Raw genomic sequence first — 11,039 nt, forward strand, 5'->3', positions numbered from 1 at the left:
TAGGGGATAAAAGCCTCGTGACTTGAAGGTTGGGTTGCTGACCTGAAGGCTGCCAGGTTCGAATCCCACCCGGGGAGAGCGCGGATGAGCTCCCTCTATCAGCTCCAGCTCCATGTGGGGACATGAGAGAAGCCTCCCACAAGGATGGTAAAACATCAAAACATCCATTTTGAATAAATGTTCTATAGATTTAATGGCACTTATCATTCAATAGGCCAACTCCCTTATTGTCATACAAGAAGATAAAATCAACAACCTTAAAGAGAATTTAGAAACTCATACAGAATACAAAGAAAAATTACAGGAAATAGATAAGAAATGTAAAGACTTGACGAAACAAATCAGGGAATATACAATCAAGAAATTTAACAGAGACAAATATGATTATGACCATAACAAAATATATAATTGGACCAACAAACCGAATGCCCCTAGAAGGAAGGTTCGCTTCGAAACAGATTCAACAGATCCTTACTCCACCTCAGAAGAGGAATCAGCCAGGAACACAGATAGCTCCACTACGTCTCCCATTCCCCTATGTAGATCTAATAGAATCAGATACTCAAAACCACAGTCACATTTTCAGAGGGACCCTTACAAAAAGAATCGTCCTTAGTAATTAATCTCTCTAATTATCCTCTTTCTACCCTAGAAATATCAGTTGTCAATAAAGGTTTAAGCTTTGTACCTACACCGAGATTCAATGTCTTTAATAGCAAAGTGATGTTAAGTCTAGTCATGTCCAACTCTGGGGGCTGGTGATCCATTTCTAAGCCAAAGAACCAGCATTTACAATAGACACCTCCAAGGTCATGTGGCCTGCATGACTGCATGGAGCACTGTTACCATCCTGCCAGAGTGGTACCTATTGATCAACTCACATTTGCATGTTTTTGAACTGCTAGGTTGGCAGAAGCTGAAGTTAAAAGTGGGAGCTCATCCCACTCCCAGATTGTAACCTCCAACCTTTCGGTCAGCAAGTTCTGCAGCTCAGCAGTTTAACTCACTGCTCCACTGAGGGACCCTCTATATAAAATATATAATATATAATATAATACATGATATAAACATTTCTCTATAATAATATATAAACATTATATATATATATATATATATATAGTACACACATGACATATAATATAATATATTATATAACATATAAACATTTCTTAATATAATATGTAAACATTTAACAATATATATACATTTATATATATATATATATATATATATATATATATATATATATATATATATATCTTGAAGTTCCATGAGAAACCTTTGCTTCAAAAAGGGCTCAACGATTGAAAAAGTTTGAGAACTCCTGGTCTAGAAGATCTAGATGTGTAAACAGTTGTAAAATTCATGCAGCTCAAAAATTCTGCAAAGCAACAGAAAAGGTCACATAGTACTCAAGGAAGGGATAATACATTTGCGACTGGTATCACTCTTGTTTCTTCAATGGCAGGTTTATTTTTTAGTATGTAAAGCTGTGAATGATGTTGCAAAAAGGAAGTAGATGAGTTACACTGCTTCATTTTTCTCTCTTCAAAAGCAGCCTGGGAAATGAATAAAAACCAGGAGATATTCCCTATAATAGGCCATGCCTGGTCAGAATGACAAGACCAGCTGTTCCTCTTACAGAAGAAGAAGAAGAAGAAGAAGAAGAAGAAGAAGAAGAAGAAGAAGAAGAAGAAGAAGAAGAAGAAGAAGAAGAAGAAGAAGAAGAAGAAGAAGAAGAAATAATGATAAAACTTTATTTCTAGACCACTCTCTATCCTTGAAGGGACTCAGGGCAGTTTGCACACAAAAGAAGGCAAACATTCAATGCCCTAAATAAGTACAAACACATCAAAATACACAATAATAACAGTAAACATATAACAAAAGAATTAAGCAACAAAGTAAAAACAGGATAAAATAATCCAATAAAACAGAATAACACTAATAGCTTGAATTAATATTGAGACGTATACCTTACAATACAATTAAAATACATTAGAAATGGCTATCATAGGTGTTCACTTAAAATATGTCATAGCAACCATGAGGTAGAAATAAGAATGGATGGGGAAGTATAGAAATCGTAATGCTTCTTGAAACTGAGCAAATTGGCACATTAGGAACAAAGTCTGTTTCTCTCTTTACCTGAAAATCAATTAGAGATTAGTTTCAGAGATTAGAGGCTTTGCTTTGAGAGCATTCACATTTTGAGTCACTAAATAAGGGTATCTTTCTGGTGGTGACACCTTGATTTTGTAATATAATATTTTCCCCAAGAGGACTGACCTGTGCCAACTTTGATCTCATTTGATGCCATGATACTCCAGAACTTTTAATTTAGTTCCTGAGATAAACTCTGTCACAAACTGAATTTAGGAATTGTATGTCTCTCCCGTACATTTCCTCACCTCGCTCCTGACTGTCCCAGGCTTAGCCTCACTCTAATTTTAATACGCATTAGCCTTCCTAGGAGTTCACAACAGAATTGTCAGATTCAATATCAAACAGAGCTGTTGTACCTTTGATAGCTGCACAAAAGAGATTTTTTTGGGGGCAAATATTGTTTTTCCTAATCTACATTATTATGAAAAGAGCAACAGTGCTGTCTCAAATGCTTACCTCCAGTGCGACTATGGCACTGGCAGCAGGAGTTTTCTCTAATGTTTTATCTTTTGCACTCGCTTAGTTTTTAAAATTATATTACAAATATTGCTGCTGTTTTGGAATTTCATTGTATTTTAGCATAAGTTTTCATTGCTGTTAGCTGCCCTAAGTGATGTGGAAGCCCCACAAGTGCAGGATATTTTATCTGTTAAAAATAAAGTAACATCTTGCCAGTTGCACCATGTCTTTTTTTTTTTTTGAAGGGGCCTCTATGCCTATACGAACAGTAGATATTCAGCAGATGATGGCTGTTCCTGGCATACAGAAACAATGACACACAGGATCTATTTAATGACAGTGAGAACTTTTAAACATTTAAAATGAAGAACAATGTAAACCAACCTATTACCCATATTTCAATAGGAATTGTGTGCCTGCTTTTAGCTGATGAGATAATTAAGTTAATTAGGGTTGTTGTTGTTGTTGTTGTTGTTGTTGTTGTTGTTGTTGTGTGTCTTCAAGCCCTTTCAAACTGGGGCAGGCCTAAGTCTAAAGTTTACAATCTAAATTACTTTGGAGGGTCACATCCGGCCCACAGGCCTTAGATTGGGGCCCCTGATCTGGTTCCTTCACTACAACTCTTTGGTTAACCTCCAGTGAAGACTGATTTATATGTTTATTTTACTATGTATGTCTATATGGCATCGAATTACTATATATGTAAGCAGTCTTGAGTCCCCTACGGGGTGAGAAAGGTGGGATATAAATATGGTAAATAAGTAAATACATAAGAGTGGCCGTCCAGTGGCACTGAACAAGTTCTGGTGTTGTTGAACCATGCGAGCACCACCCAGCCACTGGCCCAGCTCAAGGGCATGCAGTGTGGGCACCTGTTAATGCCTGATCTGGCTCAGTAGATGGCCATCCAAACCACAGGGACATTGGAGTACCCCACTTCAGATCAGGCTCACTATTTGTGGCCCATGTAGATACTAGATAGGTACCCAAAAGAGGCTGGGTAGCTACTTGCTGGAGATGCTCTACATCCTATATTGAGCATATATTCAATATGATCTTTCTGGTTCTATGACTCTCTGATTCTAGCCTGGCCAAATTATCATCAGATTAAAAATGCATTTGACTGAGGGCAGGGCCATAGCTAGAAAATTTTTTTGGGGGGAGAGGGTTGAATCATTGTTTTAGCTAATCATGAAAAGTACTAAGAGTAGTTTCCTAACGCAAAATAATTTAGAAATCAGGCTCAATCGATAAACTTCAGTGGACACTCAAGACAGATGAACTTCAGTGGACACTCATGGGGATTTGGCTAATGAGTTAACCAAGTTTTTTTTAACCTGAAATTTTCAGTGGGGATTTGAACCCCTACCCCCCCCCCCCTTGGCTACAGCCCTGACTGAGGCATTTTAACCATATTCTTGAGGCAAAAAGACTCTTAGGAAAGCTTGCAAAGATCCAAAATAAGGCTGTGTCTTTAAAAAATTAATGGTATCTAGAGGCCCCTATGTCAATAGGCTGGTGAATATGGGTATTAATCTAAATTTCAAAGTTTGGAACCCTGACCCTAGAATAGGTTCATCATGTATATCTAAAATAGGTATTTATTAAAACCCATAGTGGTCATACTGAAGAGGAGTTCCTTTCCCCTGTAATTACAGGAAAAATTTGAAAGCCATAGTGTTGTAGTTGCGCCAAGGGGCAGTTCTGGTACTACTGGTAAAATTGCTAGTAGGAGGAAAGGGGATAATGTTGAGCAGGTGTTTGATGAGGAACAACAAGTAAAGCGGGTTCGGGAAATACTTATGGCTCCTACTGAGGATGAGACATTTGAAGGCTTCTCTAGTGAAGAGGACTCAGTGGAAGAAGATGATGGGTTAACAGAAAGTAGAGGAACTAAGAGGTCAACTCGGGAGCAAGAGTCAGATGAGGAAAGGGAAAGAAAGAAGATTCGTGATATACTTACTGCTCCCACGGAAGATGAAACGTTTGAGGGTTTTTCTGGGTTTGATGGGTCTGAGAGTGGGATGGAAGAAGCTGCAGGTTGGGCTCAAGTAAATGTGTGTGCAGCACCAGGTTCTGAGGGTGCATCGAGAGACTGGCAAACTACTGCTACACCAGGGAATTGGGGAGATCTAAGTCTTGAACAAAGATGGAGTGATTGGAGGGCGGATGGGAGAGGTTCACATATGAGATCAAGATCAGCTGTGGATAATGATGACAGGGCGGAGGCCTCATCATCATCAGACTCCGAGGTGTAAGTTAAAAGTGGAGTGGAAAGTGAAGGTCCCTTGCAGAAGGCAAGGTGTCGTTTTGGGGACATTGCTTCGTTGCTGCCTGTTCTCCTTGGGTCCTGGCTGTACAGCTTCGTGTTCCTGAATAAGGATTGACTCTTGACGACAGCGTTCATTCCTGACTTGGCGTTCCTGGCTTGGCGTTCCTGGCTTGGTGTTCCTGGCTTTCTCTGGCTCCTGAATTCAGTTTGGCTCCTGACAACAGCGTTTTGCTCCTGGCTTGGCGTTTCTGGCTTGGCGTTTCTGGCTTCCACTGGCTCCTGAATCCGGTCTGCTTCCTGACGACGACGGTGTTTGCTCCTGGTTTGGCGTTTTTGGCTCCCCTTTTGGCTTTTGACAACGGTATCGTTTTGCACTTTTTATTTGAGAGCGTTTGGCTCTTCCTTGACTTTCTGCGCCACAGCATAGCGTGGCGTTTCTTCCAGTGAACGTTTTGGTTGCATTTGAACTGGATTATCAAGCTAGATAATTCCAGGTTATCTTTCTGTTCCTGCTTAGTGCCTTTTCTTGAAGCAAAGACATTTACTTTTGGTTGAAACACTGAAGTTTAGTGTTTCTGAGATCAAAACATCATTTAATAAACCTTTGTTAACTTTACTTATTGTGTGTGGCTCTTTAAGAGGGGTCTGTATCGTGACACATGGTGGTGAATCAAGGATCCTATTGAATGAAATCCCACACCCTGGCATTCTGGATCTGAACACAATGGGGTCCCTAAGTCCAGTACTTGTATATCTAAAATAGAAGTTACATTATTCATGTGTCATAGTTACTTTCCTTTCAACTAATTCAACAGTACTAGCAGATATTTAGGTTATCTTTCTCAGCCAAACATCTAAACTAGTCTTCTTCACACTCCTTCCATTAAAACAACCCAGCTCTCATTCCTTGTAAGCAAATATCCCTTAACACCTATGTATGGGAGAGGAATTAAATATGCTTGGTGAAAGTTTTGCTGCCTCAGCTTCTTTTTATGGAGAAAAATCCCTGAAACTAAGGCACACAATTCTACAGCCATGTCAGTGTTTTTCTAAGTAAGCTGAAGTGAAACCATATTAGTGTCTAGCTCAAGCAAAGCTTTCCCCCTCATTACCACCTCGGTAACATGGAATCAACCATCCACTACTGTGAAAGGCATGTCACTCCATTAAAAAGGGGTTGGAATCACAGAATCTAAACTGTCCAGTAAATGCAGTTTGACACCACTTTAACTGCTAGGACATATTGCTATGAAATCCTTGGATTTGTGGTTTGGTGGAGGACCAGCACTTTTGGGCAGTGAAAGCTGAAAACTATTTGAATACTACCATAATTCCATAGCAATGAGCCATGGCAGTTAAAGTGGTGTTAAATCATGTTAATTTGACAGTGTAGATGCAGCCTCAGAGTTAGAAGGAACAAGGGCCAACTAGTCCAAGCCCTCTGTCCTTCAGGAATACATAATGGAAGCACTCCTAAAAGGTGCCCATCTTGCTCTTTTTAAAGACCTCCCAAGAGAAAGAGTTTACCACTTTCTGAGATAGTTTATTCTGATGTTGAGCACTTATAAAGAAGTTCTTCTAAATGTTTAGGTGGGATCTTTTCTCTTGTAATTTAAAGCCACTGGTTTATGTTCTAGTCCCTGCAAAGAGAAGAGTTTAAAAATAAAGTTAAAGCACAAGTTTTTAAAGCCACATTTCTTCTAATGACCAGCTAGGATGGAAACAGTTCAGAGAGCAGAATGGAATGACTTTCGCTGCCTGACCTGCTGAAGTGGGGTCATAAAAATGGCTTGAGTCAACACTATGCTTTTATGATATCATGAGCCCATGACCACATCCCATTCTTAGCCTAAGAAAGAGGCTATAACAGATATATATGAGAAGTGCTTATTTGTACAGGCTGGGGAGAATGCAGTCGGTGTCCAATTCCTTTTTGTATACCTGTGGCTGTGTTTTGCAGCAAGGCTTAAGACATGAACAAGTGTCAAGGGAGCAACCCAACTGTCAGCACAGTTAACCAATGTAACTTGACACCTGAAAAGACAGCAAGAAACGAAGGAGGCCTGGGCTAACGCTAAATATGGAAAGTGAAGCTACTGCTTCAGGCAGTAAATATAGACCATTAAAATCACCTTTCAGCCACTGAATTTATTACTATCTTGGGGTGAAGTATGAGAAATTTTCTGTATGAATAAGTGGAAAGGGGCAGGCAATTGCCTGTATGCATGAACTCTGTATCTGGATTATTATGCTTTCCTGGTGTCTATGTTACTATGGAAAGGCCATTTTTATATCACTTTCTGGGGTTTTCAGCCCTCATCTTTCTCTCTGTTTTTCACTCTTTTTATTATTTTTTCCATTTATTATGTAGTATGTAACATGTAGACTGTTTTCTTTGTATATTTTGTTCTGTATTATGTAACACTAATAAACATATTAAAACCCCCAATTAATTTACTGATATGTGCATGTTCTGAATGGAATTGTTGAGTGGATTAATTTGGCCGAAGCATTATCTAATAGAATAAATAACAGCAATTTTAACATAGTACTCTGAAATATTTTAATGTATACAATGATTGTATTCTGTGTGTGTGTGTCTCTGCTTAAATTTTACTAATGCATACTCTTCATGGAAAAGGCTTCTTTGTTTTGCCCCCATTCTTCTTCTCAAAAGTAGTTTTCTGATGTTTAATTAGATAATAACTAGGTAAGAGAGCAAAAAGGCTTCAGCTTTTTGATAAAACTCTTCTACCCAGATAATTGAGTACTTATGCCTAGGAGAACACAAGTTCAAGAACAGTTCATGTTGCTGTTTTCAAAACAATTCCAAAAATTAAATCTCATTTGGATTTTTAAAGATGATTTTTCCAGTTGTTTGGGGGTCTTTCTTGAACTGAATCAGAGCATCTAGCTTAGATTTGTTTACTCTATGTGTTTGACACCTTTCCATGCTCAGGAGACTGCAACGAATCCTTAGAATACAATGGGGAACATGCTAACATCAGATGTGCTGCTATAAGCAATGCTCCTATAATTTAGTGGCGGCTGTTAAATGTGTTGTCATTGCAGTTGTCAGAAAAATTATGTTGCAGCTACAGCAGCTTTCTATGAGCAGAAGGGTGCTAAAGTGTTCTTTTGTACCATTAGAGTCCTGTGACTTTCTGAAAGCAACAGGGAGGTAGGAAACTGTCATACTTTGAACACATAGATGGTATTAGCACCGGCAGGCTGAAGCATTGACTACCACCAATTGTAGAGCAGCAGAATTGCCTTAGTGAAGTTACACATGTTGTCTATTTCTGGACATTTGTAATTGGCATGACATATCATGTCTCAAAGCAGAGGTGTTCTTCAGACCATTTTGTTGAATAATCAGAAACAAAAAGCTTGCAGGCCACATTAGGCCTTCATTGCCCTCTTTTGTGGTTCTCAGGTATCCTTGCCACTTCAGAATTTGCGATGGCAGTCATTGCAATCAACACCCTTCTTCCATCAAAACCATAGCAGTTCATGACCTCCTTCCTCTTCCTTGTTGCTTCAGAAGAAGGAGCAGACCCTTTGCCCTGCAAGACTTTATTGTGCATAAGGGTGCTTTACCACTATCCCGAATCTTGGAGAGCTGCTATAGTTGCCAACAAATTTCAACAAATGTATATAATGACCAACTTGGTGGCAACCATTGAAATTAAGTAGTAGGTTCTAGTAGCAGAATATCTAGTGGCTCTATGGGAGTTTATTTACATTACCTCATCACTGGTTGTTGTGAGCCTATTTTAGCTAGATAGGTCAGATATTAAAGGAGCAATATTATACGCACATCTCTCTGAGTAAATCCTATTAATAAGACTTGTTTCTTTGTAGATGTCCATCATTTCTGATTTTGTTCATACAAAACATAATCTATGCTGTTGTGGTGTGGCCATTTCAGAGCCACAATGCCAAACTCGTATGAAATATACACCTACAGGGGCACATTCAGCTGTAGTTCCAGCAATTAACCAAAGGTTATTTACTCCTGTAGATTAACAGATAATGTGTCTCCATATCTTTTACTTGTGTGGTTACATTCTTGCTTTCATGCTCATCTTTCACATTTACTCTCATCAAGCCACACATATACTCACTCTTCCTATAATCAAGACCACCCTGTGAGTTTATTTTCAGGTGCTGTCTTGCATGTAAACCACACATATATTGATCAGCATGTTTAATTCTATCCCAAACAAAATGTTGCATTATAAAATGGCACCGTTCTTTCCACACAAAGAGGCTTGTGTGTGTTGCTATTAAACAAATGCTATTGAGTGCACTAGGAGGAAGTGGAAATGGATTGCAAATCAGTGGTAAAGAGATATAGCTTGCACGTCAGCCAGAATAATTTCTGAACTGGACCTCCTGCTGGAGTGAAAAATGACGTTTATAGGAGAAAGGCTTAGAACTAATCTTCTGAAATGATGGCAAAGTGAATTCTTTCCAGACTCTGCTGTGATTGTTCTTTCTCCATCTCTGTTATTCCTTATTATTGTAATGAGTTGTGCTCTCTTAAGTGGGAGAAGGTCACCATCCAGATAAGATCAGTTTCAGCTGCCACAACTGAGATGATCTGATCACAATTTGGGCCAGCCACTTCTAAATTCACCTTGGGTATTAGTTTCAGGAAAGAATGCAGTGGAAGTGCTAACGTGACAAAAGGTAAGAGATAAAAAGAGAAGGCATGAAAACTTGTGTAATAAATGACCCAGTTGCCCTTCTTCCATGACTTGGACACTATTATAAAGCCTAGGTATAACAAATAATCCTGTATTTCTTCTTTCTTTCCTTTCCCACCCTACAAAGACAATTGACAACTTCAGTGTTTGGTCAATCATTTGAAGGGTGATATTTTGGAAAATTAAAAGCAAACTCTGCAAAGAAACATTGGATAATGAGATTAGACTTCATAAAATTTATTGCACCTTCTCCACCTCTTGCCTTGAAAGTTTTGTGATATGTATTGGTGCCTCAGTGCTTCTTTTTAAGAGCCATCTGATTAAATCTAAATGTAGTTGTAGTTAGAATAGCTCTATTGAAATCAATGTGATTTAAATTAGTAATGATTAGGACTCACCACAAATCCAGCATTTTCTGACCCCGTGACACACAGCGATGTCCACCGAGTATCCCAGGCTTTCTGGGATTAGCCCAACTTTATCATGCTTTGCAGAAAACTGGAATATCCTGGGCTTTTTGGCAGTCAGGATAGTTTGGCCTGATCCCCAGTTCAGACAGATATGGCTGCCCTGTGCTGATCATGTTATCACCTCTCCTCCTGGCTCAAGGTGGGTTACAACATCGCTGAAAATCTGGTGACATCCCTATGTCACCAGTGTCACTCCCAGCTCCATGTCAGCATCTGGCTATCTTGTCTGCTGATGTCAGAATGAAATGCCCACATGACCAGCAAGGAAAGTTTGATTTATGCCCTCCATCTTACTGATCATCAAGGTGCTTCATTCTGACATGAGATGTAACCTCAATTGCCATGCACTTGCATGGAGTTCTGAGGCTGCGGGGCACAGCACCAGTGATATGATGGTTAAGGTGACACCCCCCCCCCCCGGGGCTGTTGTGGACACTGGCCTTGGATTCAGTATGTATATGCTGTATCCAGGGTCATCCTGGTCCAGTTTTTCACTAGAGCAACTTGCCCAATGTAGGCGTAGACTAACTCATTTCCATTTATTCCAGCCATTCAGCTTTAAACATGAGTAAGTTTTGCTCCTATATTTGAAAAGCTCCTTCTTCGATTTTTTGGGAATACTTTGGACTTCATCAGAGTTTCCCCCCTCCGTTTGTTTATTTTTTATTTATTTACAGCATTTATACCCCGCCCTTCTCACCCGAGGGGACTCAGGGCATTTCTATACACTTCAAAGCCAAATTTCTAGAGAACTCATCAAATGACACAGGACTGCTTCCAGAGTTGCTCATGGGACTTCATCTTGGCAGCGTGTAGAAATGGGAGAATTAAAGAGCCGGTCAGGAATTGATTCCACTTCTCTGCATTTGTATAGAAATGTCTAAAACCTTGTATTTTTCCTTGGGATAGGAAGTGATAGATTTTTCCATTTACACACTGTTTATGAAGTGCCCCTCCATG

Source organism: Anolis carolinensis, chromosome 1 (genome assembly GCF_035594765.1).
Source record: "Anolis carolinensis isolate JA03-04 chromosome 1, rAnoCar3.1.pri, whole genome shotgun sequence".
Classification (NCBI taxonomy): Eukaryota; Metazoa; Chordata; class Lepidosauria; order Squamata; family Dactyloidae; genus Anolis; species Anolis carolinensis.